Here is a 5987-nt window from a genome sequence, read left to right as displayed (position 1 = left end):
CAGCACACCAACATGGCACAAGTATACATATGTAACAAACCTGCACATTATGCACATGTACCCTAGAACTTAAAGTATAATAATAAAATAAAATTTTAAAAAAGTAGCATGAGTGATGGAACATTTTGCGTTTTGCTTTCCATCAGAAGAAAATACAGTCACACATCATTTAACAATAGGCGTATGTTCTGAGAAATGTGTTGTTAGGTGATTTTGTCATTGTGTGGACATCAAGGAGTGTACTTAAACAAATGTAGATGGCATAGCCTACTACCCACCCAGACTACAATGTGTGGCCTATTGCTCCCAGGCTCCACACCTGTAGAGTGTGTTACTGTATTGAATATTGTAGACAACTGTAAGACAATGGTAAGTATCTGTGTATCTAAACATATTTAAATATAAAAGTACAGACAAAGTAAGGTATAAAAGATAAAAAAAAGGTATACCTGTATAGGGCATCTCTATTATAATCTTTCTTTTTTTTTTGTTGAGTTGGAGTCTCGCTCTGTCACCCAGGCTGGAGTGCAGTGGCGTGATCTCGGTTCACTGCAAGCTCCGCCTCCTGGGTTCACGCCATTCTCCTGCCTCAGCCTCCCGGGTAGCTGGGACTACAGGTACTGCCACGTAGCCCGGCTAGTTTTTTGTATTTTTAGTAGAGACGAGGTTTCACCATGTTAGCCAGGGTGGTCTCCATCTCCTGACCTTGTGATCCACCCGCCTTGGCCTCCCAAAGTGCTGGGATTACAGGCGTGAGCCACTGAGCCTAGCCAGCTCTATTATAATCTTATGGTACCATTGTAGACCTTGTCTGTAGTTTACCAAAAAATTGTTATATGGTGCATGATGATATGTAATAGAAAATCCCTTTCTTTTACTAAAAAATAATTTAAATTTGACTGTATCTTTACCAGATGAATTATTGAAACTGACTACTGATGAAGAATTGATGTTGAATTTTAAGAATATGTTACTTATTTCACTTAGATAAAAGTTAAAAATGAGTATTTTGAGCTTGCTGAAAATACTTTGATTTCTTCTCCTACTTACATAAAGATACCTCTGTGACTGCAATGTCCCTATGATTGAGAATCATTAGCACAAAACATAAGAACAGTTTAGATACACATTATCCCTTGAGAAGGGCTGTCACCAATCCAGTCTAGGTTACGTAAATGAACAAACCAGAGACAAGTTTATTTTTCACGTGGAAAACTTTACTGACATGCACAATGTTTATTCAAGCATAAAGGTGGTTTATTCAGGAACCGCTGTTTTACTCATAACGAGTGTCATAGTAATTCTCTATATTAGTCTTCCCAAAATACATTCTCAATAAGCAATTTTCTAAGATTTTTGGTTTGTTTGTGCTAGGTTTATTATCGTTATACCTATGGAAATGTAATTTTGTGACTATTGAATTTAATAATCAAAGATCAGACTTGTATTTTTTATATTGCTTTATTTTATTTTTTCCAGTTTTCCATTTTTGTCAATTATTTAAAAATATTAGTCCATGATGGATTAGGGGGTGAAAAAAAAACACCTAACAGCCAAGTAAAGCAAGTCCTTCCTCACAGCTTAAGAAACACCGAGGTTCCTGCCTTGGGGCTTATGGTGAGGGGAAGCAGATGATTTGTCTCTCTAGTCCTCAGGAACCAGATTAGTGCCACATCTGGGTAGGACTGATGAGTAGAACACAGCCCTACCCATAGATCCTGAACCATAGCTGCACACGGTGACAGGGTGGGATTTTGTGTTTTCTCTCTAGAGGGCGATGGTGAGCGTACTTTATGTGTAGGAAGAAGAGTGAAATTATTCGCTAACCAAAAATGGATACTGTTTCAGAGTGCTCAGATAAGAATTGTGTTAATGTCAGCAAGGAAACGAATATCCAGAGGTACACAAGCTGATAACATAATAGTAGTTAACTTTCTTTGAGCTTAGTCTATGACAGGTTCTACGCAGGATTTCCCAACCTTGGCACCATTGACATTAGTGGGTGAGGGGAGGTTTTCCTGTGCACTGTAGCATGGCTAGTAGCATCCTTGGTCTCCACTCCCTCAATTCCAGTGGCATCCCTGCCCGCGCTGTGACGACCAAAAATGTATCCAGACATTGCCAAATGATTACGCCAGAGGGATAATCAGTCCTGGTTGTGAATCACTGGTCTAAGTGCATTGCAATGGCAGGTCTCTGAGTAGGTGCTGTTACTATCACCTGCATCCTCCAGATGAGGACAATGAGGTGCAGATTAGCTAATGAAGCAGCCCAAGGTCAGGAAGATAAGTGACAGAGCTGGGGCTTGAACAAGCACATGTTGCAGGGACTCAGACAGCTGTGTCTGGGCTGCCTGAGCTCTCCCCAGCTTCTATAGCTGAAAGGTGGTAGTGGCTTCAGCCTTGCAGGCTTGCTTTCAAGTAAAACATCGTAGCTGTGTCTCCTCCGTGACCTACTTTGAAGAACTGAAGGAAGGGTTACTGGTTCTGTAACACAACTTAATGCTTTCCTTAGAAACTTGCTCTTCTCTTTTCTTTCTCAGCAAAACAGTACCTCCAATGAACCCATTGCTCAATTCAGAAATTTTAGCTTTCTTCTTTTCCAAAAACCCCTAGCCCATTACAAAGTTGTGGAGTATCATGCCTATAAATTCAATTATAAAATCATCTGAAGTAAAAACCTGTTTTTTTCTCATAAAACAATACTGTGAATATTTTCATAGATTATTAAATATTCGTCTTCAGCATAACATTTATGGCAGCGTAATATCCCATCTTTGAGAAGTAGCCAATCTATTTAACCAGTTCTCTATTTTGGTGCACTGCAAGTTTTTAGTTGTGCTGATGTTTCATGTGTCATGATAATTTTGGAATGCACTGGGCGCTTTGTATGCATCATCTAATTTAATCCTCACAACATTTTTAGATGGGAATCATCACTGCCATGACCAATTATAAAAAATGTTCAGGAAGTCGCCCCATAGCAGATACTCAGCAGGTTTAGGCTTCAATAGCTCCACGTGGCCAGGCGCGGTGGCTCAAGCCTGTAATCCCAGCACTTTGGGAGGCCGAGACGGGCGGATCACGAGGTCAGGAGATCCTGGCTAACACGGTGAAACCCCGTCTCTACTAAAAATACAAAAACTAGCCGGGCGAGGTTGCGGGCGCCTGTAGTCCCAGCTACTCTGGAGGCTGAGGCAGGAGAATGGCGTAAACCCGGGAGGCGGAGCTTGCAGTGAGCTGAGATCTGGCCACTGCACTCCAGTCCGGGCGACAGAGCGAGACCCCGCCTCAAAAAAAAAAAAAAAAAAAAATAGCTCCACGAATCATGCTTCAGCTAACACAGCATTGCTGCACTAAATGAAATTTCTCTATATTCAACTATTAAGATTCAAATGGAAAAAAACAATAGAAAACATTTTATCATATTTTTTCAAGTGTCCAAATCAAGGTAGAATTTTAATAATAACAAGCTCTGGTATTCAGTCTCTCTATACCCTTAACAAAGACAATTGTTGCCATTACACATTCAGAAAAAGAACTTTAATTCTGACACGATTATGTTACTAACCACTAATAATTTAAAATGACATCTGCCTTTGTACCACACTCAAAGAGTTTTCTAAGGATTTTTTTTTTTTGTATTCACAAAATTTTATACAGAATTATGACTGCATTTGAGGAACATTTTGAGTATTCTTCAGTGCTTAGAAGTACAAAAACGTGCCTGTAATCCCAGCACCTTGGGAAGCCGAGACAGACAGGTCACCTAAGGTCAGGAGTTCGAGCGCAGCCTGGTCAACATGGTGAAACTCCGTCTGTATTTAAAAAAAAATACAAAAATTAGCCAGGTGTGGTGGCGTGTGCCTGTAATCCCAGCTACTCAGGAGGCTGAGACAGGAGAATCTCTTGAACCCAGGAGGTGGAGGCTGCATTGAGCCAAGATTATGCCACTGCACTCCAGCCTGGGTGACAGAGCAAGACTCTGTCTCTCAAAAAAAAAAAAAAAAAAGAGGAAAAATGTCTGTTTTTTGTATCATTCTTATCACTGAAATAAGTCACCTAAACGTCTTTGCTAAATGATCCTTTAGCTTCAGTGGCTGTTTATTCTCCAAAATATTGAAAATTTTCGTCTCCAAAATGTAGTCTCTAATATTGTTTTTCCATTAATATGTACCTGCCTTACTGCCAATTTAAAAAGTAATATACATTATATACTTTATATCTTTAAGGCATGAGGTATTTTAAATAAAATAGAAAAATAATTGTTTCTATTGTCCCATGTTCTCCTGCTTTTTGTCTTTTGAGTCTCTTTAGCAGTTCAGAGGCAAATGCCCTTTGCCCTGTAGTTAGGCTTGAAAAGTTGCATTCTTTTGAAGGACATAGTGATTCAGAAGATTAAAATATTTTATCCTGTATTACTGTAGTGATCATATACTTCAACTTGCAGAACAGAAAGCCACTAAAAATAAGAGAAGATCCAAATATTCTAAGCTTAATGAGGGCCGTATGTCCAGCTGGAAATAGCTTCTTACAATGCTAGCAACAAATACTCCTAAGTACGACCAAATCAGACAGAGAAATAGAATAATACAGAAATGGGGCAATTCTGGGGTTATAGGGTGGGGAACAGGCACAAGGTGCAACCTGGAAAGGCAAACAAGCTTCAACTCAAGGGGTAACTTCCATCATTATCATTAGGCAGTGGTTGAATGGAACACATGACAAAATAGATTCTAAGGCTGTGCCTGAGTGTATGGGGAGGGCTTTTGTCATTGACTAGTGATGTCCTCTGAGTAAGAATGATGGTAGGGATGTTATGAATTCACCCAGTAGAGGATGAGAGATGAGAAAGATATTGAAAGGACTTAAATACTAGGAAGCAGAGAGGAGCAGGCAATGAAAATCCCAGGATATACCTGGAAGTTGGAGGAGGCACCAGACGTAAGGAGAAGAGGAAGGCACACAGGCCCAGCGAGGATACAGCACCAAGGGAGGCTTATTCGGGCAGCTCTCTCGACCCACAGCCTGCATCTGGATTTCCCTAAAAACACAGATCCCTGCACTACTCCACCGCCAGCCAACTCCTAGACCAGGGCCCCCAAGTGGAGACACAAAGCTATTCTGCCTTTCAGGACAATTCAAGACATTTGAAATCCAGAGTAAGTGTCAGCAATATATGTCATAGAATGTTAGAGTAGGAATTTTAAACCGTTTTCTTTTTTTTAAAAAACATTTCTGTTCCAAGTAGCCCCTTAAAAGTAGTGCTTTTTGGATTTATCTGTCTTGCTCTCCATTTTTCTATCTGCTCATTGCCAGTTATTGTTAGGAAACCTGATTGAAGCAGCTCTTTCATCTTCCTAATTTTCTTCTCTTTTATTTTTTATTCGTTATATCAACAGGTTTTTGGGGAAATATTTTTATTTCAATATTCTCCAAATAACTTTGTAAAACACTTTACCCCTGACATACAGTTTACAATGAAAGCTAAGAAATTCAAATGATTAAATACTAGCAAAAGATATTATTTCCAATGCATTATAAATATTGACATTTTAAATAGAAACAAATATTTCACTCTTTTAAGTGTATTGAAAATAATTTAAACTATCTGTTGATTTGATACCCACATCATCCATTTTAGCAGAATATGAACAAATTCTTCTTGGAAAACCTTAAAGTCTCTATTTTTTTTCTTTCTTCAACTTGCATTATCATTTTGCTTTCTCACAGAATTTCCTTCTAGTATAATATATTTTATATTTGGAATTTGGTCACCCTGTCCTGCTACTCTGCAACAAAATTATAGTTATAAATATAAAATCTAGGGGGCGGAGCAAGATGGCCGAATAGGAACAGCTGCAGTCTCCAACTCCCAGCGTGAAGGACACAGAAGACGGGTGATTTCTGCATTTTGAACTGAGGTACTGGGGTCATCTCACTAGTGAGTGCCGGACAATCGGTGCGGGTCAGCTGTTGCGGCCCGAC

Source organism: Colobus angolensis, unplaced genomic scaffold, assembly GCF_000951035.1.
Source record: "Colobus angolensis palliatus isolate OR3802 unplaced genomic scaffold, Cang.pa_1.0 Scaffold266, whole genome shotgun sequence".
NCBI lineage: Eukaryota > Metazoa > Chordata > Mammalia > Primates > Cercopithecidae > Colobus > Colobus angolensis.
This window is presented reverse-complemented; position numbering follows the sequence as displayed.